The sequence below is a fragment of the Protopterus annectens genome, chromosome 16.part0 (genome assembly GCF_019279795.1).
Source record: "Protopterus annectens isolate FY-2018-M chromosome 16.part0, PAN1.0, whole genome shotgun sequence".
Lineage (NCBI taxonomy): Eukaryota > Metazoa > Chordata > Ceratodontiformes > Protopteridae > Protopterus > Protopterus annectens.
The window spans coordinates 679,186,532-679,212,617 of record NC_056750.1 but is presented as its reverse complement, the minus strand read 5'-3'; the positions used below and the strand labels follow the sequence as shown (position 1 = coordinate 679,212,617).

Here is a 26,086-nt window from a genome sequence, read left to right as displayed (position 1 = left end):
CAACTGCTTTTTATGGAGTGATGAGCAACCCGGGAAGTAGACCCAGGCAGAGAAAGAGCTGATACTTTCTCATCTGAATCAGGCAGATCAGACATAACCTTAACTATCTGAGAAAGGACAGCTAAGACATACCTGGTCATGTGGGTTTGGTAATTAATAGCCTGAAACAGCAAGGTGACAGCTATATACATTTTAACCAACCTTTCCATAGCTCTACTATCCTTATCAGAAGGAAGGAGCTTAGAAGAAGGCAAACCTTTAGAAGGATTATCAGTTGAGACTGAAACCTCAAAAGGGACAACAGGAGGACAGTAAAAAAATTGCAGTCCCCAGGCACCTTATAGAACATATCAGATTTCCTAGGGGCTGGGGGCAGAGTCAGGAGCTACAGAGGTAGCAGGGAAGGTTTTCAAAATTGCATCCAACACAGGGGAAACAGCAGAAGGCTTATGAGACTCAATTTGTGTCTTCTCTTTCAGCTGTTCCCATTAGGGGTCACCACATTGGATCATCTGTTTCCATTTCATCCTGTCCTCTGCATATTGCTCTGTCACACCAGCCACCTGCATGTCCTCTCTCACCACATCCATAAACCTTATCTTAGGCCTTCCTCTTTTCCTCTTACCTGGCAGCTCCATCCATAGCATCCTTTTCCCAATATACCCATCATCCCTCCTCAGCACATGTCCAAACCAATGCAATCTTGCCTCTCTGACTTTGTCTCCAAATCGTCCAACCTGAGCTGACCCTCTAATATACCGATTCCTAATCCTGTCCATCCTTGTCACACTCAATGCAAATCTTAACATCTTTAACTCTGCCACTTCCAGCTCTGACTCCTGGCTTTTTGTCAGTGCCACTGTCTCCAAACCATACAACAAAGCTGGTCTCACTACCCTCTTGTAGACCTTCCCTTTCACTCTTACTGGTACCCGTCTATCACAAATCACTCCTGACACTCTTCTCCACCCTGCCTGTACACTCTTCACCTCTCTTACACACTCACCATTACTCTGAATTGTTGATCCCAAGTACTTAAACTCATCCACCTTTGCCAACTGTACTCCCTGCATCCTCACCATTCCTCTATCCTCCCTCTCATTCACACACACATATTCTGTCTTAGTCCTGCTGACCTTCATTCCTCTCCTCTTTAGAGCATATCTCCACCTCTCCAGGGTCTCCTCAACCTGGTCCCTACTCTCACTACAGATCACAATGTCATCTGCAAACATCATAGTCCATGGGGCCTCCTGTCTGATCTTGTCTGTCAAACTGTCCATCACCATTGCAAATAAGAAAGGGCTCAGAGCTGATCCTTGATGTAATCCCACCTCCACCTTAAATGGATCCGTCACTCCCACTGCAGACGTCACCACTGTCACACTACCCTCGTACATATCCTGTACCACTCTTACATACTTCTTTGCCACTCCTGACTTCCTCATACAATACCACAACTCTTCTCTAAGCACCCTATCATATGCTTTCTCCAAGTCCAAAAAGACACAATGCAACTCCTTCTGACCTTCTCTATATTTCTCCAGCAACACTCTCAGAGCAAACATCACATCTGTAGTGCTTTTTCCCAGCATGAAACCATACTGCTGATCACTAATCATCACCTCCCTTCTTAACCTAGCTTCCACTACTCTTTCCCATAACTTCAAGCTGTGACTGATCAGTTTTATCCCTATGTAGTTACTACAACTCTGCACATCATCCTTATTCTTAAAAATAGGTACCAAAACACTTTTTCTCCACTCGTCAGGCATCCTCTGACTTTCAAATATTTCATTAAACAATCTGGTTAAAAACTCCACTGCCATTTCTCCTAAGCACCACCATGCTTCCACTGGTATGTCATCTGGACCAACAGCCTTTCCATTCTTCATCCTCTTCATAGCTGTCCGTACTTCCTCCTTGCTAATCTGTTTCACTTCCTGATTCACTATCCCCACATCATCCAGCCTTCTCTCTCTCATTCTCTTCATTCATCAGCCGCTAAAAGTACTCTTCCCATCTGCTGAACACACTCTCGCTTGTGAGTACGTTTCCCTCACTATCCTTTATCACCCTTACCTGCTGCACATCTTTCCCAGCTTGGTCCCTCTGTCTAGTCAATCGGTACAGGTCCTTTTCTCCCTCTTTAGTGTCCCACCTTTCATACAACTCTCCATATGCCTTATCCTTAGCCACCTCTCTTTTTGCCATGCTCATCTCCTTATACTCCTGTCTACTTTCTTCATCTCTCTGACAATCCCACTTCTTCTTTGCCAGCCTCTTCCTCTGTATACTCTCCTGTACTTCCTCATTCCACCACCATTTATAGACACTCATAATATCCCTTTTGGATGTCAGAGACCTGCGAGCAATTCCACTTAAAGTACTCCATCAAATGAGAAACAGTATCCCCAAAGGATAATTCTTTAAAGGGGAATCCAGCCTCAAAGAATCATATTCCTCTGAGCCATAGTGGGAATTGCATGGGGAGACTTGACTGCCTGTGTATCACATATATGATAGGAACCCCAATGTATTAATTTCTGATATGTATAAAAGTTTCATAACATTTCAGAAATTAGAGTAGAGTAAATTGAAGATGTGAAAAGGAGCAAAGGATCTTAGTGGTTGATTTAGACTGGAGAATAGTTAAAGTAGACTTAAGGTATGTGATCCGAGGGGTAACAGGTACATTCTGCTTGTTTACAGCGACATTAGTACAGAACAGAACTTGGAAAAAGAGGATGAGTATTTCATTAAATTTCATTTGAATCCTGGGGCACATGTCATCTGCCGGGGGTACAAGATTAAACATGCAGCCCCTTCAGAGTCTTTTGGTGGACCACTACAAACATTACAGAGACACTGTCGAAGCTAGTTTCAACTACCAAAAGAATGATATAAATGCCAATCCACTGGAATAAAATACAAGAATTCTGAAGAACTTCACTTAGAGATCTGCATAGTGCAGATGGAAGAAAGATGCATAACATCCTGGGGTTCAACCATAAATGGCGAGAAGTGTTCAGTCTGAAAAAGAGAAGACTTTAGATTTAAACATGTTAGAAACAAAGCATGTGTGCGTGTGTGTGTGCTTGCATGTTTTGTGTCTATGAATACATATATGTGTATATTTTATTGTTTTCATTTGTTTTTACATCTTTTAACCAAGACTTTGAATTTAAATATTAGAAACAAATGTGATCAGAATATCCTAATAGCCTGGCATGCAACACAGGGTTATTTATATACTTACTTGTTTTTCATTTGTTAATGGACTAGTCCAAAACTTTTCTTTAGCAATTACCTGGCTTACCAGGCAAAAAAGGGATACATTACTCTATTATAAATGTCTATATTACACTAGAAATAATATATTGATGTTGTAACATTATTGAAACAAGTCTATGAGGCATTAAAGTTAACAAGGTTTTGGGGCTAATGCATATAAAACTTGAATAAACAACAACTCTGAACATATAACATCAAAGAACTTAACACATGCATAAAATGAAAGATTAGATTTTAAAATATATTAGATTTTAAAAAATATTAGAAAGTAGAAAAGTTAGTTTGAGTTTAGTTAGTGGTCAGGCATTTACACTGAATGGGGAAAAATAATTCCAAACTGAAGGGATACATTTCAATAAGGCTTTTTCTCTAGCACACATGATGAAAGGTAGCCCATAAAAGTAAGAGACTCAGATTTAAGAATGTATTAAGGATTATAGAGAAATATATTTGCAGCCTGGGAGGACATGAGTTGGTGCGTGTAAAAACATACTGCACAGTTACAAAAAGAATGCTAACAGCATTTCCATTTGAGGCAGAATATTTGTAGAACTGAGGAGAGTAAAGTGGTATGATGTAAAGTTAGACAAGTTGATAAATCTGCAACTTTTGCTGAAGACTTTTTGAGACATTATTAGCATGCAGTATGGATACCAATGTGTGACTGGGGCATGTAGTATTTGAATGTTTAGCAGTATCTTCTTGAAATAACAGGGGCATTGAAGGAATGTGTATCATATGACTATGGTCAGTCTTGGCATATTTTAAGGTATATCCTAAAATATGCTATGTCCACATACATTATCTGAGGAACATGCATTATGTTACACACGTAATCTTAAATTAACCTTGACTCTACACTAAGTACTCTGTGAGCGTAAGTCAAGTAAGACCATTTGTTTATACATAAACAGTTTAATAAGAGCAATTTTTCACTCTTTAGTGTCAAGCTTAACCCTCTAATTGTCCCTATATTTGTTGCTTATTCAAATTTTTTTAGATCTAAAATATTTAAAAGGATTTTTCAAGCAGAACATGTGCTCCTCCTTTTGGGACAGATCTTGTGGCTTTAAATCATTTCTTGGAGACAACTTGATGAGCCTGTCTCTGCAGCAATTAACTATCACATTTCTTATTCTCTACATTCATGTAACAGTTCTTGATGTTGCTTATATTTGTTTTTAATGTATCCATATTATACATATTTCTGTAAGTTTTTACAACTTTTCATCTTCACTATGTAGTGTCTTTATTCGACTACTGGATCAATAATTTAATCTTCAGGCTACAAACCCTCAATTTTTTTCATATACGTACTTGGTTGCCAGTTGAAAATACGGTAATCTGCAGTTTCTGTCATGAGTGTAATTTTGTCACTGTTCATTTCTTTCCAGTATTCCTTTACTTCATACAACTTTCTGCTACATTACTGAAACTAGGAGGGGGCAATAAACATATCTAGTTTACCCTTTTAAGTGCTTTTACATTCTCTTTGTGAAAAAAATACTTTCCTAAATCCAGGAGCAGTTAGTCCTTAAAATCTGCTGTCTGTGCTCCCTCATCCTTCCTCTGTCATTCCAGATCAGAACGACTTCATGACTTCTCCCTGAAATTATGTTGTGCACCAATATCATGCCAACTCTCTCTCTCCTGGTCTCAGATGAGAACCCCCTTCAGTTTCTTCAGCCTCTGTTCATATTCTTTCCCCACAAGATCTTTCTGTTAGCTTTCATCTGGATTTCTTCCACCATCCTGATGCTCTTTTCCTTATATGGCCTCAGGAACTGCACACAAAGCACAGGATCAAAATCCTGAAGAGTGGAAATATTACCTGCTTTTGGAAACCATACCCCAAATACACACCTCAGGCTTCTCTTCACAGCTGCACTGCCCTCTCATTCTGCAGATGGCAGTCCAGTCCAGGTGTGATCAATCCATTCACATGCAGTGTTTCTATCATTTCCACTCCTTTAGCTGACACCTTACACTAAAGCTGTTGCGGAACTGCAGCCTTTTGTATTTGTTAATACTGACCCTCAATTGCTATTTTTCTGACTAGGTATGCATTCTTTCTAAACCCTTCACTAGACTCTTCTTTCCACTTCACACTTCTATCCCTGTGTCATCATCAAAAAGCTAGATTCTGTTTTTGGTTCCCTCAGGTGTGTCTGAAACAGGCACAGGAAAGAGTACCTAACCCAGGAGAGATCCCTTTCCATCAGGTGTGCCTGAAATAGGCACAGGAAAGAGTACCTAACCCAGGAGAGATCCCTTTAGAATTCCGTTAATCACTTTCCTAATTCCTGATGTGTCACTCTCTACAAGCATCTGTCCCTTAACATTCAGCCATGCAGTTCTCCAGTTTTTGTCCTAGTTCCCAACCTCTCCAGTATTCCAACCATCCTGTTGTTTAGGATGAAGGAGAGATAGTTAAGTTAGGAGAATGGCAGAAAATCAAGGGAGTAAACAAGCTATGGAAATGAGTTATGGATTAAACACTATTTGTAAATCACTGAGGACTGAATTCAGAAAATAACAGGAATTTGAGTTTTAGACTTCTTACCCTTAAGAAAATTTATGCTAATGCAAAACTTGTTACTGTATCAACTATTGAAGTTTGCGATGAGCAATATTTAAAAACTGTCCCTCTTTTTGAATCTTTGTCCCCCATTATTTATGGCTTTGTCCAGATTTCTTGTTGTAATAGGTTGAGAAGTATGATGGGAAAGAGTCAAAAACATATGGGAGACCATTGCTAGAGATGACACTAGATATCATCAGTCTTCAAAGTATATACCTTAGTGCACTAATCAGACTCGACTTGTTTCTGACAGTTTGAATACTTTGGGAAACATGGAATAGTAGTCTGCAAATAAAACATCTCCTCTTGAAAAGCCTCATACTCAGCTAGCCTTTTCTTTATTTCAGCCTCTGTTTTTTGCAGCTTTATCAGTTCATCTAAATAGCTAAATAAAATGTATCTTTTTTTCCAGCCTTTTGGTATTTCGGTCAATATATTCCCTCAGTGTTTCATTTATTTTAAACAGCTCCGATCATCAAAATCTCTTTCTAAACTCCAAGACCTTACACAACTATTCTTCTTGATAGAAACATAGTTAACTAATTCACTACTTTTAAACCTTAACGAATAAATAAATAAATAAATGAAAAAATAAATTACTACTTTTCACAAAACATCTCTGCCAAAACAACACTGTTCACTATCATCTTTGCCAACACCATCATGATATAACAAGAAAACCACTCAAAATGACTTGGTATCATCATAGAAGACCAGTTGAAATTTGACCACCATGTTGCACATGTGGTTAAAAAAACACTAGGTACATTATACGGACTAAAAACCTAACACTACTAAGAATAGGGTCCATTCCCTCTGTGGTTCTAGAAACCCAAAATACTTTGAGAAATTAAACAGTAAAAACCTATCCCACTAACACAGCCAGAAGACATATAGCTTCTATTTCCTTACTGACATCTCTCGTCTATGCTGCCCCATCTTCACTAAATGTCAGGTATCACAACTGTCCAAACCTGGCAATGTTATGATAAGATAGCCTCATTGGCAAAAAACTATAACCATATATGTGCAATTGTTAATGTATACTATTCAATGTCTGTTCGTGCATATTACTGTATGCCTGTTTCAAAATGTTTTATGTTGGAGCTTTTCTCCCCAGGCCTCAACTGAAAAGGGTTTTTGACTAAACCTGGATAGACAAACCCAGCAAAAAAAAAGTAAAATAAATAAATAAAAATAAAAATTGTTGTCTTGCATGCAAAAAACACTACCTCCATTGTGCATCCATCAGCAGAGTCATGCTGCCAGCCAGAGGCAGATTCTCAGAAGTTTTTGTCATAAAATGACAAATGGCAATAAGAATTCCACAACACTGATCACTTTTTGTGCTAACAGTTGTGCAACAGAATACATCATTAGTATATGAACTTTACCTACCCATCTCAAAACCATAACAAAATAGCATAATACAGGTCACATTACACATTGTGACCACTACGTAGCATGCCACACTTCATTTCTTGCCTGTTACCATTGTATTGAGAAACAAAATAATAAAAGGTATACAACACTGTATTTGAACAAATGCAATGCATGTCAAATTCCTCTTGACCTGTCAAATAATTGATGCAGTACAAAATTTCATATCACACTTGTCAGACAACACACACTTGAAGTAACAAGTAACACTGTGTTTGAATGCATATGGCTTCCATTAAAGGAATTACAAAAGTTGGCATTTCTTTCCACAATTACAAATGTTTACAGTGCATCAAATTGTAGACCTCAATTGTTTTATAAAGCCAGCCTTGTCTCTTACTATTCTTTTACTTACACACGCACACACACACACACACACAGCAATTACGTCTTGCCAGAGAAGAGCACCTGCCTATCTGTGTTCATAGTTCAAAGAGGGGAATATCAGCCACTGACGCCACACTGGAAGGGAGTACATCAACAGTCCGGTGCAATGGCTATGCTTACACTAAAAATGTATTTTGGGGCTCAAAAACCTTTATCTCTGTTACTGTTCACACACGTGTGTGTGTGTCTCATATCACCATGTGTTGGATAAGCCAGTCCTGTCTGTCAATATGGTATTACATAGACACATTACCAGGCATGAATTTGAATCCCCTGACTATCTAGAGCCAAATTCTGTAGAGCTGCTCCCACAGAAGAAACCATAATTAAAGTTGCCAAAAAGCACACACTTGAATGGATGGTTTCAGTGCTGTGTTTGAAACCATATGACTCATCTAAAATATATTTGAGTGATCAAAATGCTTCAGCCATGCAAGCGTTAACCCGACATTAATTTATCCACAGCATATCTGTTGATGAAGCCATTGCTATATAATTTTGATTGTTAAACAATTTTGATAATCTTTTGTACAGCCACATTAGTTGTAAATTGCTGGATTAAAACCCCTACCTAAGCACGCTCTAGAGAGCTGTGTACTAACTACTTCTGCCAGAGGAAACCTTAAAATACAGGTGTCAGAAAACACACACTTCAAGGTGTCACTTAGGCATTATTTTGAATGCTCATGTATCCCCCCCAAAGATATATTTTCAGTGACCAATTTCCTTTAGCCATTTCAGTAGTCACACAAGTTCTGAGTCAGCCCTATCACCATCTGATGGAAAAGCCAGTGTTGTCTATCACTATTGTACATGCATACATAAATTACTTATACATTGCCAGATTTGAACTCCTGCCTATCTATGTACACACTCGAAAGATCTGGTTTATTATGTACACATTCTACATAACTGGTTATTAGCTGTTAATGCCACATGAGAAATCTCACTACAAGTGTAACAAAGAACATATTTGAAAGTATGACCTCATTATTGTATTGCAAAGCAGATGTTTGGCCTTGAAATGGTTTCAAATTATTGTGCGAGCCCTCTTCCTTTGTAAATGTGCACATCAGATCTCTTGCAAAAGGAAGTCTTTCCTAGCACTAGAGTCACCATGCTCAACTAGTTAATAATTGCTGTATTTAAACACCTACCTATCAAACTACCCACGCTAAAGAACATTGCATCAACTGCCAATGCTACAGGAGAAATCTTATTACAAGTATTAAATAGCACACAGTTGTAGTTTACATGGCATATGTTTGAGGTGAATGAACAATGTGTTGTGATACACAAAACAGCAATGTGTTTAACATAACTCTTTACATACAGTAGCACTAACTCATGCATATCATTCATAGAAATTGATGTGTTGTGAATGGCATCTACATCTGTCACATTAATGTGTATTGAGCAGTTTTGAGATGGATGATACTTATATATGTCAGCAAGTGGTGCTCCATACAAAGTGTCACACAAATAGACTATAGACATATAAACATTTCCATTTCCGAGCCATTTCAGCCCATGTGTGTGTTGTGTTAATATTTTGTGCATCATCATTGCAACATCTTTCATGATCATTACAGTACAGTTTTTATAATATGGAGTAAGGAGTGGCATACCTATCCACTAACCAAATTTTTGCAGAATGTCCAGATTTTGTCCCATAATTTTGGTGTGTTACTCATAAAATGTAATGCTCTCTGGCAAATCACTGAGGATTGAAGTCATTACATAACAGCTTAGATTTACATTTCAGACTTTACATCCTTAAGAAAAAGCATGTTGTTATATCAACTTTCTAAGCAATATTTACTATCCGTCCCTAATTTTGGCCCTTTTTTCATCCCATTACTTGAAGCTTTGTCCAGATTTCTTGCACTTAGAGGTGGATAGGTATAAACAGAAATGGGATACTGACAGACTAACTAAAGAATAAGCAGGATTAGTGGTGGGGGAATAACGTATTTATCCAGAACTTCACAAGGGAAATTTTTATGAGAGAGAAAACATTAACTAATGTTTGAAATACTCCCTGGATTTGAACACTCACCAATCTGCATCAATATTCCCTAGACCTGAGCATAATATGAGCACAGCACAAAGGATGTCATGTTTCAGCTATTAACACTTGCACATTTGAAGGGACACGGAGAAAATTATGAAGCAAGGGACTGTGTGTGCGCATCAGACTTCATAATAGTAATGAAAACTGCAACATCTCATATGGTTACACTAAACCTTGTAGCTTGTTATACATCTATTTATCCATCCATCCACAGCTCCTTTTACCATTTTTGCACATGGGGTCGGGGCATCACTTCAACAGTGACAATCATTTACAGCCAAGGTTTACACTGCCAGGTGGCTAGTCCTACCATAATAATTCTGCCACAACACACACTCATATGTACAGTCACAGCTGTGGCCAAGTTAGGAGTGTCTAATCCACCTAGTGCAGGAGGAAACCGGAGCACCCAGAAGAAAACCACTCAAACACAGGGACGATATGCAGACTCCACACAGAAGGTACTTCAGCCAATAATCAAATTGGGGAACCTCTTGCTGTGAGGCAACAAAGCCATCTAGTGTGCCACATGCAAGAATAAATGTCTCCTCACAGTACTATCAGTGCTGCTTTGTGTTGCACAATGGGGCTAAGCATAGTTGTGTGAGGAGTACTCTATTAATGCAGCTGATGGAAAATTCTTTACTTTTTGACATTGGACATGAAATGTCAGTTCTCTACTCACACTTTTCCATGCCAATTGCCATGCAAATAAAGGTGAGAAGTTTTTAGATTTGCTTATTTTGTATTTTTAAAGCTGTGTTCATGTGTTTTTCAAGTTTTCATAAATCGTTATGTTGGTAATAATACTGCCTCCTACTTTTTCATAAGTACTATTTGCAACATCATGCACATACAAATGTGCTTTTACAATAGTAAGTGTTACAAGTACTGCAGGTGATACAGATCACATTAATCTTGTCCAGCATCCATTATACACACTTGTGCTGCAACATTTGCATTTTAAATAGCAAGTGTAATTTAGGTTCAGGCACAGAAAATTAAAAAAAAAATTCCCTAAATAAAAGACATCCATAATGTGGATTCAGTCCTTGAACTACTTGTGCTTTTACTCAGACTATACTTACTTAATCCATGGAGCCATTGATATATTTTCTGTATTCACTATTTTTCAAAGAGCTGACTAAGGTGCACCATCATCATTCACATTTGTGCGACTGATGGCCAAGTCTTTGTGCATGCAAAATTCAATTTCCAGTTTTTGCCTTGAGAAGTCAACAGCCATTCAGTGAAGGCCATTTCTGACAGGCAACAATGCACTATGCCAAACTCCAGACAAAGGATGAAGCCAAAAAATCATAAATCAGTGTGTGACGATTTTTAAACTTTGAGGCCACATACAAGTAACATGTTGACAGTAAGGATCCATACTTTCATAAAGGCATCACCTTCTCTAGATCAGATCCCTGCTCCTATGACATTATCATGAGACACTGGCATGATCAACAGTTTTCGCCACCTGTACATTTATAGAGTAATACACTGAAAGTCAATAACATGTATTCAGCTTTGTACTCCTGGCATTTACATTTAGACAGCAATATAGTCATGGTATAAAACGGCTGTCATGTGCACTGTCACAGTAATATTCTTTCTGAATGTGATGCTTGGAGAAGTGATGATAGTTAAGCATAGAAGTTACGTCTGTAAGAGAAGATTGTCTGATTTCATTTTGTGCATTAGTTCAGTGTAATCCCTTTGTAGCATAAATGCATTATATTTGTCAATGAGTTTGTATTTTTTTCTGTATATGTATGCTGCATACATATGCTATGAGTTACAGCCATTTTGTCACAGGTCTGTGTTTGGCTACTGAAAAATAAAAAACATGAACAGCGAAATATTGAAAGGAAGACAACAAAACCAACAATTACCGAAGAACGACATCATAAAAAAAAAATGTCACTGAATGGCAATTGTCGGCAAAATCATAAACACAACCAATTAAGGCAGGGGCCTACACTCCCCCCAACTATATATGCCAACTCCGAGATCTCAGTACAGTAGTGAATAGGGCAAATTTAAAAGGTTTGCCTTAACTTACCTTATGCATTGCGTTGCTTCCTGGTTGTTGGCCAATTATGGTCATTCGATGAATCTATTTTCAATGATGATGTTGTTCTGTAATTGTTGGTTTCACTGTCTTTCATTTGATATTTCACCTTTCGGGTTTTTTTATTTTTTGGTAGCTAAACATAGACCCCTTTGTCATCACATACACATAATCTTCTTACAAAATTTTAAGTATCGACATTCTCTCCTAAGTCAGTAAATATATGTGAAAACTTCTCAGTAAGACTTCTGTCTGACACATTATCTGTAAGTGTACTTCTCATTATCAAGATTGCTAAACAGGTAATTGACTGTGCAGAGCTACTAATGAGTCACACTTGCAATGGATTACCTAGTCAATGGTCTTAATACTCTTTTGTGTACTGTTCAGGCATGTGTACATCATTGTGTCTCTACTAACATCATGATCTGAAGTTGTTCTATCTCGCCGTTCATTCTTACTGATGGGTTTGGAGCTGATCCCTCGGCTCTGAGTAGGCCTACTACAAAGCTCGAGGATTTCAAGTAGCTCGAGGCCAAGTCCCTATCCCGTGATGGCCCTAGAGTTATCTCAGATCTAGTTTGCCGCTGCAACTGATCGGAGGTTTTTGCTAGCTCGGGCCAGTAAAAACTTTACTATTATTCTATTTCTAAAAATTATTGAGATTTTATTGTTAAAATAGTTAGATTTTTAGGTTAGATAAACTCTTATAGCTTTATCTTGTTTCCCCCTTGTGTGCCTTTTCATAGCTATATTTGACCTCATTTTTTTTATAGGCCTATTTAAATTTTCTGACTAGAATTTGTTTATTTAGTGACCTTTCTGTCACCCTCTTTCTTAGTCATAGTATTGTGTGATTACTTAGTGACCGTTTGTAAAAATGTTATAACTGATAAGAGTTAAACTGCTAGTGTGTAATTTAGTGATTTTTCACTTAATATTATCTGCTTAGATAATTTGTGTGTGCGCGCTTGTTAGCCTTAGTTTGAGGGCTTGTGTGCTTATATTTAGCCTGTTTTTTATTAGAAGGCTTACTAATAATTCACTGTAGTTAGCCTTAGTGTAAAGGGCTTATGTGTGTGAGATTACAGTTAGCCTGATTTTATTAGAAAGCTAATTTGTATTAGTTGTTGTTGGGTGTGTCCATTTCTGTAATGGCTGATGACAAGAACACCCTAAGTCAGGGTTTAAAAAATTCCCTATATGTGGCCAGATGATGTCTGTTACTGACTGCCATGTCAATTGCGTCTACTGCTTAGGTGCCTTGCACTTACAAGAAACATGTTCCATATGTCACTCCTTTTACTTTCGGGTTCTCCAAGAGAGAAAGAGGAAACTTATTGACAGGGGTTTGTTGAAACCTTCTTTCCAGGAGGCTGTGAATGACCAGGATGGATCTAGTAAGTCCTCCAAGACTTCTGTGGATTCAAAAAAGTCTGTGACATTGGCTCCACAGGTCACGGAGCCGACTGTCTTTACTTTTCAAAGCCGGTCCCCAGTTTTGGAACCGGTATCCGAAACTCCAAAATCTCTGCTACTTCAGTCGGTACCATCGATCCATTCATCTCAGTCTTCTGTTAGCCTTTCAAATTTGGATGTGGATTGGGTGGTGCAGAAGCTTTTACAGGCACCAGCCTTTGCAAAATTGTTATCGGCTCTGACCCAGGCGGCTCAGAAGCTGAAAACTCTTTTGCCAGCTATAACCCTTCCTCCTCCGAGCCATACCGGTCCTTTGGAGCTGGAGGAGTCAGACTTGCTGCTTGTGGAGCCTTCGGAGCAGATGCCTTCTCCAGTGTCTTCGGTTCTGTTCACTCTGACGTCCTCGGCGCCGATCGAGGACTGTAGGAGCCAACACTCTCTGGTTGGGTCCGGGGAGGATAGTTGAACTGACTTGTCGGTTCTGACTCTGCCTCTCGGGCTAGGAGTCCACTGTCCCAGTGCTGGGAGTATTGACGGTTTCCTCAGATCCGTCGGTCCCTTCACATCAGAGCAGGGGTGCCTTTGAAGCCATGAGGAGAGTTATGTCTCCCAAGACATCCTCAACCTCAGGTTCGGCTTCTTCATCCCCTAAAGCACCTGTGTCTGCTTCTGCCTCACAAATCCAAGCAAGGTGCAGAGACCCAGAGCCTCTGGAAGCCCCATTGGGTGGCACATGCTCTTCCGAGACCTCACCACTGATGAGGTTTCCAAGAAGAGAGTGTGTAAGAGGAAACATTTAGACTCTCCTCAGGAGTCCCTAACATCTGATACTGACTTGGATGAATCAGAAGGGTCCCCACAGTCCCCCTCTGAGGATATCTAATTTGCAGAGATACTTGAAATCCTTAGGCAGAGGGGTGACTGGCAGTCCACCAACCCTACTGAGGATGAGTCAGTTCTCCTGAAGGCTTTTGGGTCTCAGTCCTCCACCTCTTGGGTGTCTCCACCCTTCGATGAGCTTATGCAGCTGGTCTCACGAAGGGCATGGGAGTCTCCGGACACCATGGAGCCTGTCCTCAGGAGGCCTAATAAGTTCATTTCTGGCCCCCAAGATAAATCCTTCTTGACCAAAGGTGTGCCAGTTGATGCCATAGTGGTGGCAGCAGCCACCAAAAAGGAAATGTCTGAAACTTCGTCTATCCATCCTCCTAACAGAGACTCCAGGATCATGGATAGATATGGGAAGCGCATGCTTAGTTCAGCGACTTTTGCACTTTGTTCACTTAACTATTTAGCCCATTTTACGAGACTACATAGAGATCTCCTTAAAGAACTGGGAGATAATCTTCAGGGTACAGTAGCTGCAGGAGCTACAGACAAAGTTGCCTCCCAGCTTGCTACCCTCAACTCCATTAACTTGTCGATGCATCTCATTTCATATGCAGCTGATGGAACGAGCAGGGCAGCGGGTACAGGAGTTGCTCTTAGGAGACACTCCTGGATGTGTTTGTGTTCCTTCGCAGAGCCCTTCAAGTCATCCTTTGTGAATACCTGGGAAGGACCATCATTCTAATAGTTCTTCATTGGCCTCATCAGATTTGCTTCCCCTTCCTTCTACTTCATCTTTTGTAGGACACCTGGATTCTGGACCCATTTCTGGACCTTCTGACACACATGGCGGAACTTCATCCCTCTCTGCAGTCACTGAACCTAACAGCTTGGCTGCTCCAATTCCCATCGGTTCCATAACCTTTCTAATAAGATGGCGCAAATTCTCATATCCTCTCATAAATCCTCTACTAGGAAGCTATACCTGAGCAAAAGGAAAAAAATTTCTATATGGGCCTCTAAAAACAATACTGATCCTTACCAAGCCACTATGGCCACTATACTAGAATTCTTGACCATGATCTTCAATAAAGGATCTGCAGCAGCAACAGTTTGTGTTCAACTTGCTGCCATCTCTAACTTTCATATTGGATTTGAAGGATTGAATATTATGTCACACAAATTATCCAAAGCCTTTCTCAAAGGGACCTTTCAAATCAGACCACCAGTGAAATCTCCCTATTCCCCATGGAATCTAAATTTTATGCTTTCCCACATAATTCTTCCTCCATTTGAACCAGCTTCCTCATGTGACCTCAAATTTTTGTCATGGAAAACTATCTTTTTAGTGGCTATTACTTCTGCCCTCAGAGTGTCAGAGCTTCAAGCCTTGTCCATTAAGCCTCCTTATTTGATTTTCCATGCTGACAGTCTCACTTTGAAAAAACCCCTCTTTTTTGCCCATAGTTTGCACTGAAACTAATCTCAACCAAATTACTGATTTGCCAGTTTTCTTCCCCAGTCACTCCAACAATCTAGAGAACATTCTGCACAAACTTGATGGTCACAGACAGCTCAGATTTTATTTGGTTAGAACAAAAGATTTCAGGAAATCAGATCAGTTTTTTGTTTCCTTTTCAGACTCCAGGAAAGGTATGCCAGTGGCTAAAACAACTCTGTCTAAATGGTTATCTGATTGTATCACCTTTGCTTATTCAGCTGCCAATATGCCCTTACAGCATAAAATTAAAGCTCACTCAACCAGAGCAGTTTCTACATCATCTGCTTTTTCTGCCAGACTTCCTATTGATAACATTTGTGCAGCAGCCACTTGGTCAAAACCTCATACCTTTATCACTCAATACAAAGTTGACAGGGCCTCCTTTGGATCCATGGTCCTGAAAAATATACTCCCGTGAGCCACCCAAGGTAGATGGTGCTTGGGACGCTACCCATCAGTAAGAATGAACGGCGAGATAGAACAACATCACATAAAGAAGTTATGTACTTACCATAACATTCCATGGTGAGATGTTCATCTTGCCTCCATTCTTATGTCCCTCCCTCCTACCTACTCCTGGGCTTTCAGAAGCATGAGATGCTAGATCCTTCCTGGTCACTCAAACCTTCTATACTTTCTCTCTTATGGAGTTATAGAATAACATATGGTATTATACGCAGCAAACGTAATCCTCGAGCTTTTTAGTAGGCCGACTTGGAGATGAGGGATCGTCTCCGAACCCATCAGTAAGAATGAAGGCGAGATGAACAACTCACATGGAAAGTTATGGTAAATACATAACTTCTTTTTGTCTGAGTGATTCAGGAATGATAACTTGATAGCTAATTAACATACTCAATGTGCTCAGAGAGGTTACTCTACACATATAAGCAGAACCTGTGGCTAGGGAGTGTCCATCATGCTATGGATGACTGCTTGGTTTCCCCAAGTGCTGCCAGACAAAAATGTTACTGACTGTTACCTTTGCATACATTTTGGAGAAATGTCTGAAAATCTTTCAAGGTATGTAATGTTCTTAAGTACAGCTTACAGATTTACATTTTGAATGGTTTTGGTTGCAATGAGTGCTGTGTAACTTTGCAATGTTGTATTTTAATGAAAATATTGTAGTTCTCATTTACTTCTATTTCATGCAATTCTGGCAATATTCTGAAGATTTTCAGACATGAATGACTTGTGAAGCTTATGTGGGCTATTGTTACATTACCAGCTGTTCTCTACTTATGCTGTTCTATCTGCCTAGGTAGTTTTGTTATGTATATTTGACTATTCTTCTATGTCCATGACATCAGTGTTTATTCAATAATGCAATCATAACTTAGCCCCATGGGAGGGGGGCATATGGTGATTTTACAGGTCTTGCACTGATATACTTCATATATGGATTTTATGTTTTAAATGGTGATGTCTGCATAATTAGTAATGTCACTCCAGTATTATATCAGCCTGTAACCCCTGCCTTCTTTTATATTGTTTGAGATATACATTAGCTCTCTTTCCTACATCACAACGGGGTATGGCACCAAAATCAAATGAGGAGGAGTCATTCCCATGGAAATCTCCCTTCTCAGATGCTGATAACAAGGTCATAATTCAGGCTATCAGTCTGCAGACTATTATAAGTCTAGACAATAACCAGATGTCGGACTCAAACCCTAAACCTTCTATATCTAAGGTAAAGAACTTATCAATTATGCAAACTGCCAACCCCATCTCCTAGATCTCAATTTAGCTTTTGTTTTGTGACTGTGTCTAACAGCAGGTGGTTAATGATGTAAATGTAGTGGGTGGGCAGGGCCATAACAACAAATGTGTCAGACACAGGCCAGTGATTTGATCTGGAAGGATAATTACAGAGCCAAGGCTGAGGCACAGGACTGAGCAGTAATTGGGTGTGGGCCTCCTACCAAACCAGCACTCTCTGACATTGAGGAGTTCCTGTTAATTGCAAAGGCTCCAGGCAGCTCAGATGAATTCCACAGTGCTGTTATGGTTATGCAAACAGAGATGGAAGCTGACCACAGTATATCATCTATTGATGTTCCAGGTATGCCATTAAAATATGTATCAAAAATATTTAAAGATTAAGTTTTTCTCAAGTTGTCTTACATTTTAAGCTTATAATAACTATAATAAATCTAAACACTGCAATTTGTGTGTCTGTGGACATCAGGAATTGAGGTACAATGACCAACTGCATATGGTAAGAACACACATATACATATATATATATATATATATATATATATATATATATATATATATATATATATATATATAAATAACTGAAAAGTTTATTTACAATTGCATGTGTGGTTGCTTTATTCATGTGTAGTAAATTATAATCACTTATTTGAATTTCTTCTATTTTTCTGTTTTATTGATGTATTTACAAATGAGGTTGGCACCAGCACTGTAGACCTCCAACCACTTGATGCTGGAGGATTGGAAGGCTCTATCAAGAATGATGGTGATGAACAGGTGCATTTTGGGGTTGTTAAGAATATGTCTGAAATGTAGGGTGTGTCTCCCACATCATCTCCCATAGTCAGGGAACAGTCATTATGCCTATAGATTACCATGACACAGAGCCATCTGAGAATAAGCAGGTTGATGGGGGCAGTTGCAGAGCTGGCCATCTCTCCCATAGCCTTCATGAGGGTGAATTACCACAAAGGGGTGTTGGAAGAGATCCTCAGAGGAGGCATGCTTGCTGCCCTCTCCCTGATGTTGGTGGATCAGCAGGCACCACCCCAATGTATATGCAACTCCAACTGGGAGGCACAGACAAATTCCAACAGGGCCTTGAAAGAGATACAGTACTGCATGAACCAAGTGCATGACTCCTTGGACCAGATGAATGACACACTGGACTGTGCAGTGTCTGTTATGGAATATCTGCTAAAGGAGGGTCAGCATCCAGGAGGATGGATAGTTGGTACATCATCAGAAGTAGGCCAATAATGCCCTGACTGTTTCATCAGTTGTGGAGGTGTTCATTCTCAGATGTGCTTGGCCATCTGGTCATGGTTTTGTTGTGGATGTAGTTCAAGTAGCACCTCGACTTCTGGCCAGGGTTGTGGAGCTAGCAATGCAACGCTTGGCTGAGGTACTTCATATGCTTGGAGGGCATCAACGATAAACTGGACTCTCTATCATGGAGGCTCACACCTGTCCAGAATGCTAGGGCATAGGGCAAGTACAAATGCAGAATCATAACACAATACACCTCACACAAATATTAATGTTCTTTAAAAGTGACTTCTTCACTTCGGAATATACTGGCCCAGAAAATGCATACCAGTTCTGACCTTATTTCCCACATGCAAACACACTTCTTTTGTATCAGCCTTGTCCTCCTTTAACATGCCCCTGTACACTGTGGAAATGATAACAATTGTCTCCTGTCCTTTTGCATAATTCTGTAATTTTGGGTTGCCTATGTCTAATACACAGGGTGGCCAGCTAATGATTGTTTAGTCACATGCCAGTTTTCATCAGGATACATGATCATTTTCAGTTTCACTTCTGTTATTAATTGTAGTGGTCATAGTGGTATTACTAGTAGTGGTATTGCTTATATAGTCCTGTTTATTCAGTCCCTTGTACAGATAATGCTGAGATTGTTCTGATACCTACTGGGGTGTCTGACTAGTTATGTCTCATGCACAATAGTGAGCAGACCAGGCGTGCTTTTGGGCAATACCTTTTATGCTCTTCATATTTATTACTATTGCCCAGGTAATATGGGTTATATCCCGCATAGGATATAACAGATGACCAGCATCCACAGTTTAACAATACCTTCCACACACCCAAACCTTTAGTCAGCTCAAGTTGAGCTGACTAAAAATACAGGTTTTGGTGTCAAGCCTTTCAAAGCTTTTCTAAAACTGAAGACAGCTCTCCAATCTAGGTTTCAGAGGATGGACAGTCAGCCTGTGCTGTCTCATTGCTGGGCAGATAAGTTTCCTTTGAGGAAAACAATTCCACATATTTTTTTCTTATGTTTCAACTTCCTTTCCTGTGTGTGAAAGTACATTCTGTCTAGGCTTATGTGTTTTTATTGAAAGTCATGTGACTTTACTGTACTTTTAAATGGGAGTGCACTCTTGTGTTTGATAGTTTAAAGTTTATTTAAACATTCTAAAAACATTTTCTTTCTTTGGAGAAACTGATTAACATAGTTTTGGGGGCTGGAAAGCGTATTGTGGTGGTTTTTACTGTGTTTTAATGGAAAAAATGACTTTATACTACTATAAAAAATTTATGGGCTTGTGCTGCCTGGTTTCCCATGGGAATGAAGCCCATTTTTGGCTTGACCATGGAAAAGGCTACCAGTCCCAAGGCAATCCTTCTAGCCACAAAATGAACAATTTAACTAAACAGTCATTGTCACCATATCAGGCTAGCAATTTACGTCAGTTGCAGGTGGGTGACTCTGCTGTGGCCAAAGCTGGTTCCTCAGACCACTCATCCTTTTTCCTAGATCCCTATGGCAGTGTCTGTACAGCCACTATAGACTGGAGCCATGTCATCTGTGGCTGGTGGGGTCTCCTCAGTGGACATGGGAGAGCCACTTTTGTTGGGCTTGGGATAAGGGTTAGGGAAGGTGCTCTTGCTTAGCCAAAATGTTACTGCCATCTCTGGGTAATCTGCTGCTGCTATTAGTAAATCTATTTGACCCAACATTCCCATTAAAAAGAAACAGAAAACTAAACATTTACCTTCTTTTTCACCAGTCCCATTTGGCAGGAGTAGATTATTAGATTTGTCTCACTGTCTTGTACAGGCTATTGAGCCATCTTGTATGGTGGTTTCTGGTAAAAAAAGTGATTCCTCTTTTCCTGAAGAGATTCAAGAAATTTAATCTGTAGAGGAATGTGATGAGACAGATGCAGGTTTTCTCCTCAGATTTCTGATTCAGACTCAGAAGAGAGCATGACAACTGAATCTACCAGTGAGGGATTCTGTTTCTATGAAACTAATTTCAGAATATGCCAATGTTTTCAGCGGTGGAATATTGAGGTTTGCCATTTCCTCAAAAAAAAAAAATACTATGAGCTGTTATAACTGGAATTTCCAGACCCTTCTCCAATCCCCCAGTGCTGTCAGCATTGGAGGATGTGTTTGTCACAGCCTGTGGGTTTTCTGATAGCCAGTCTTCTGCAGCTATGAAAGCAGACAGAATGTACAAAGTTCTGCAGTCTTTCAAATTTTTATACTCTCATCCCAGGCCTTGTCTAGCTATAGCCTTGGTTAATCCAGCTGCTGCCAAGCATTTTGTTAACTGTAATCCTCCTTCTGACAAGGATGGCAAAATAATTGACATGTTTGAGGAAAAAAGGCTTTTGTGACTAAGTTTTAGGATTTTGAATTGTCAGGCTCATAAGTTAAATTTTATTTGGACTAATTTTGAAAGTATGAGGAATGTTTCATCTGCAGTCCTCTTCTGTGAGGAAAAGGCTGCCTTATCTGGTTTAGGTCCTTCAGTTTCTCAGGTTACTACTCATTGTTTAAAGTGTGATTATGACTGTAATCACTACATCTAGGGCAGTGGCCAATGGTATCGTGTTTAGAGTGTTTGCCTGGCTGCATTCTTGGAACCTACTGGGATGCGAAAAATAGATTTTAAATTCACCTTTGGATAGAGATTTAGTTTTGGACCCTCTGATGCAGAGGTCATCAAAAATGTGATTACAGGGGTAAGCTGATACAGGGAATCTCGCAGATTTTTCAGCCCCTCTATAAATTTTATAAGGGATTTTGTGTTTCCTCATCCATTAGGCAAGAAGCAAAATCAACAGTCTCAGCAGAATGCTGGTAAGCAGATGTTAAAAAAATACAATGGCAAGGAGGCTCCAATAAGAAAGCAGGAACTGCCAAGAACAAAGGGCAATCAAATAAGTCAGAATAACTATGGAAGGGACCTTGCCCCACACCCTTACCCTGGCAGTCCTTTATCCCTTTCAGAAAGTCTGAATCTCCATTTTTTCCTTTGGCAAAAGACTGTTAGACAAATGGGTTCTAACACTGAATCAGCTAGGTTACAAATAGCAGTGAAAAGAAATCCCTCCTTTCTAGCAATTATTTTAAATCCTCCAGACCAAATTCCTCTGTTTTCTTCCCTCATATAGCACGTGCTTTCTCAGGGGGTAATAGAAGCAAGTGTTCATGAATTCATACTGCCTCGGTGGCATATGGATTCAGTATGTGATCATTTCTAAGTTCAAAATTTTTTCGCTTAACAACCTTTCACCTCCTTTTTTCCTCATTTTAGTTTTTTTGGTATCCTAAGATTTAAACGATGCTTATCATCACATTCATATCCATCCAGGCTTCAGATGTTTCTTAAGGTTTTATATGTCTGGATCACATTATCAGTTTTCTTTGTCACCCTTGGGGATATCCACTGTTCCACAAGTGTTTATAAACAGTCTAGCACCAGTTATAGCCCATTTCAGACTAAAGGGTATCCTCATTTTTTAAAATTTAGATAACTTTCTTATCATTGCAGAGTCTTTTTCAAAGTGTCAGTAATCTTTCACTTGGGTGAGACATATCTTATGCAGGCTGGGATTCCAAAAGAACATCCAAAAGTCTTGTCTGAGTCCATCATACAGTTCATGGGATGTCTGCTAGACACCTCAGTACAAAAATCTTTTCTTCCACAGGAGAAAAAAAAAACAGACGTATATTTAGAATTACCCAAGGGATTTTCCACTCAAACTTTGGTCACTTCAAAAGAATACCTCATGATTCAAGATCTCATGTCATCTATGATATCTTCTGGCCCAACATTAATACTCCTTATCTTTCCAGATTTCAGTTCTGGGATCTGTTAGAAGATGAATAACTTGGTGGATACATCAAAATTCGTAGAATGCAGCTCTCCCCTTCTCACCTCCTGCCGCAAAGCAGTCAGTAAACACAGACACCTTGGACTTTACTTGGAGAACAGTGTCAAGGGGAATAAAAGTTCAAGTTATCCGGGACAACAAAGACAGACAAAAGAACATTAATACAGAAGAGATGCTTGTTCTTATTAAGGCACTCAACTCTCTGACATCACCTTTGGCCCCAAAGACCACTGCAAGTTGCTACAGATGATACCACATCAATGTGATGCATAAACAAGCAAGGGGGAACCAGATCTTATCCCCATAAGCAGACTAGCTATAGTAACATGGGTTTACAGCTTTACAGTACAACCTCACTCTTCTGGCTTCCTACTTTCCATCAGAGCAAAATTGTGCAGCACACAAACTAAACAGGATAAAGGCAGACTCTCACAAATGGAAACTAGATAAGGAGGGTCTTCCCAAGACTTGATACATCTGTGGGGAGTTCCTCAAGTCAACCTTTTTGCCTCCTTGCTTCTCAGCTGGCAAAATTTTGCTCCAGGACTCCATGCAAGAAGGCCTGAAAGACCGATGATTTTTCTTTTCATTGAACAGGAATGTTTCTGTACGACTTTTATCCTTTTAAATGATATCAAGGGTACTTCTGAAGATTCAGAACAAATCTACTAAGATAATTGTGGTGAATCCCTTCTGTCACAGGCAACAGTGCTTCTCCCTTTTTTTGGAACTGGCAAGGGCAATTACCACACGTTTCCTCACAGACTGGATGTACTCACAAAAGAACAGGGGTGTTTGATACATCATAACTACAAATTCAGTGGACTGCCTGGATGATAGGGTCTTAAACCTTTTTAGGCACCTCTTCACTGAGGACATACAGCAAGTACTAATGGAGGCAAGTACATCTGCTGCTAGAAAATCATATATTAGCAAATGGAAAATGCTTTCTAGTTGTTGCCAACAATGTAACTAGCACCCATTCAGGGCTAATGTTTTTCTGTTTTTATAATATTTGTGTGAGATACTTTCATTTGGTTTATCTTACCACAATATCAAGGTTCATTTGTCAGCCATTTCAATATATCTGTTCATGGACCCCCCACTTTCAAGGCACTCTCATATCAATTATTTTTAAGGGGCACTGCATAAGAGATAGCTAAGAAAATTGGTCGATCCTCCTTGGGCTCTTAATTTTTTTTGTGTTAGAGAAGCTAAAACTTGCTTTATTTGAACCAGCTCATCTCACTGACTTGAGGTTCTTAACAAGAATACAGTTTTAGTGGTTGCCCGGAAGTCTGCAAGAGGAGTATCTGAGTTCAAGCTCTTATGGTAAGTCAGCCTTATCTTATTTTCCAGAGACACAGGATTTTCTTGAGAACTAATCCTTCTTTTATGCCTAAAGTGGCATACAAGTTTCCTTTAAGCCAAACTATGCATCTCCCTGTGTGTTCTTCCCTTACTCAAAAATGAGGAAGATGGGATTCTTTATACCTTGAATGATCACAGACAACTAAGGTACTATATTGACATAATAAAATTCAGAACTTTCAGTCATTCATTTCTTATGAAGGTAAGAAGAAGAGACATCCTTTGTCCAAATGGTTGTCTCGGGCTTTTACTTTCTGTTATTCCCACCATAACAAAATTATTCCAAGCAGGGACAAGGCACATTCTTCTAGGGCATCTGTGGGTTTTTGGAAGATGCTGAACTCAAGAAGTATTCCAGAAGCAGCAACTTGGTCCTCTACACATACATTTACAAACCAATTCAAGCTAAATTCCTTCAACATGTCTTGGTCACACTTTGCTAGAACCATTCTCCTGGAGCTCCTGGACCATTCTCATTCCATCTCCCAGTTGTTCTAAGCTATGGTAGTCTACCCATATAGTGTAGGCTATTGCAGCAGTGATCAATATAATGAACATAGTACAGTTATGTAAGTAAACTTACCATAACAGTAGACATTCAAATGATCATTGCTGCAGTAACTGCTCCCTCCGTCTACCCCCGCCCTTTTTTTTTGTTATGGTTGCCTACACGTTTTTTGGTGTTCCTAGCAATGTCCTCTAAGGGCTCAGCCTGCTCGCTCCCTGCTAGCATGCAAGCTCTGAAGGGCTTGGTATCCAGACCTGTGTTTTTAATGAGCTCATCTCAGGTGGACTAACAGTTTGGGAGTGTGGAATGCACCTTGAAGTTTTGGAAGCTAGCCAGCTGTTATATCCCATGCAGGATACAATCAATATAGCTTATGCTACTGCAGTAGCAATCACTCAAACGTCTACTGTTATGGTAAGTTTACTTATACAAATGAATTTTCTTTTTACTGTTCCAACTTCTAATTTGTCTCTTAAGTAATCCTCTTTTCATTTGTAGTTATTCATTTTTATAACTATACTCATTCATCTACCTGTGCAGATGATGGTGACACTACCCCCCCCCCCCCCCCCCCCATCGGTTTGTTTGACATGGGGCTGCTTAGGCTTATCACAAAGCTTGTAAAGATAATATATATACAGGAAAAATAGTTTTGTTCCATTAAAAACCTTGTATTTGGTTTGGTTTATTTGTTGCATGCATCAGTTATAGGTATTACTTATGATAGTCCTGTATAGTTGATCTTAGTTTGATTTTACTGAAGTACAGTTCATAGATATAGATAAGCATTATCTCTTTATTACAGTTCATCACTCACCTTTGTTACTGCTGCTAAGTACATTGTAGGCTGGGATTGCCTTTGTCTGATTTTCACAATAGACAGCCATTACATGGGTAAGTAAAGGCTGTTAAGTTTGCATGCATTATCTTTACTTTTTGTATGTGTTTAGTTCATTTTATTTTTTAATTGAGTTGTAAATGTGCATGCTATTTGCTGCCTTTTAGCTATTGCATGCAGGCCTCTGTCTGCCATGATTGTCTCCAGCTGCAGGTTCCTTGTATGCCTCCTCATTTGTATCTGCTGGTCCTTCCTGTGGTGCTGGGAAAATGTGGTCCCTGTCTTGGAGCAACATGTTGCAAATATTTTCTGAATATGATGGTCTGTAAGATGACACAGTCAGTCAATATTTTGGCAGAGGTGGTAGGGTCATACTGCAGGGCACCTCTGGGTATATTTGGACAGCAGAAACGTGACTTGTGCAGCCCAAATACACTATGATATTTCTAGACTGTGCATATCCAGCATTGTAACCTTACTCACTGGGGTTGTGTGGGCTTCTCTGAGGGTTCATGAGCCAAGTTACTAGTGCATATCTTGCATCCTCCACTAGATGCTCTTATAGTAAGTCACTCACTGAAAACCTTAAGTACAGGTCACAGGTGTGCCATATGTGGGAGTCATGGAAACTGCCAAGGTGACCAGCACGCACATTATAGATGATTTCTTGTGTATTACAGGCCACCTGACAGTTGAAAGAGTGATAGCATTTTCTATTTATATAACTCCTTCCCAGTTCACCAGGTTGAGCTTTTCTTTCACTATGGGTGCAGTCTGTGGCCCCCAGCACCTCAGGGGAAATGTGCTATGGCACAGAAATTTTGCATGGTAGTAGCTTTCTCCTCTAGAGTATGTGAAAAACACATATGCTCCCCCACATATTGCAGCTT

General features: G+C 39.6%; 1 protein-coding gene across 1 annotated transcript in view; it reads right to left on the bottom strand.

The window, feature by feature from the left end:
- Positions 1–26,086, bottom strand: part of CACNA1B (calcium voltage-gated channel subunit alpha1 B) — a 3,578,581-nt gene that overhangs the window by 211,372 nt on the left and 3,341,123 nt on the right. The window lies entirely within an intron of this gene.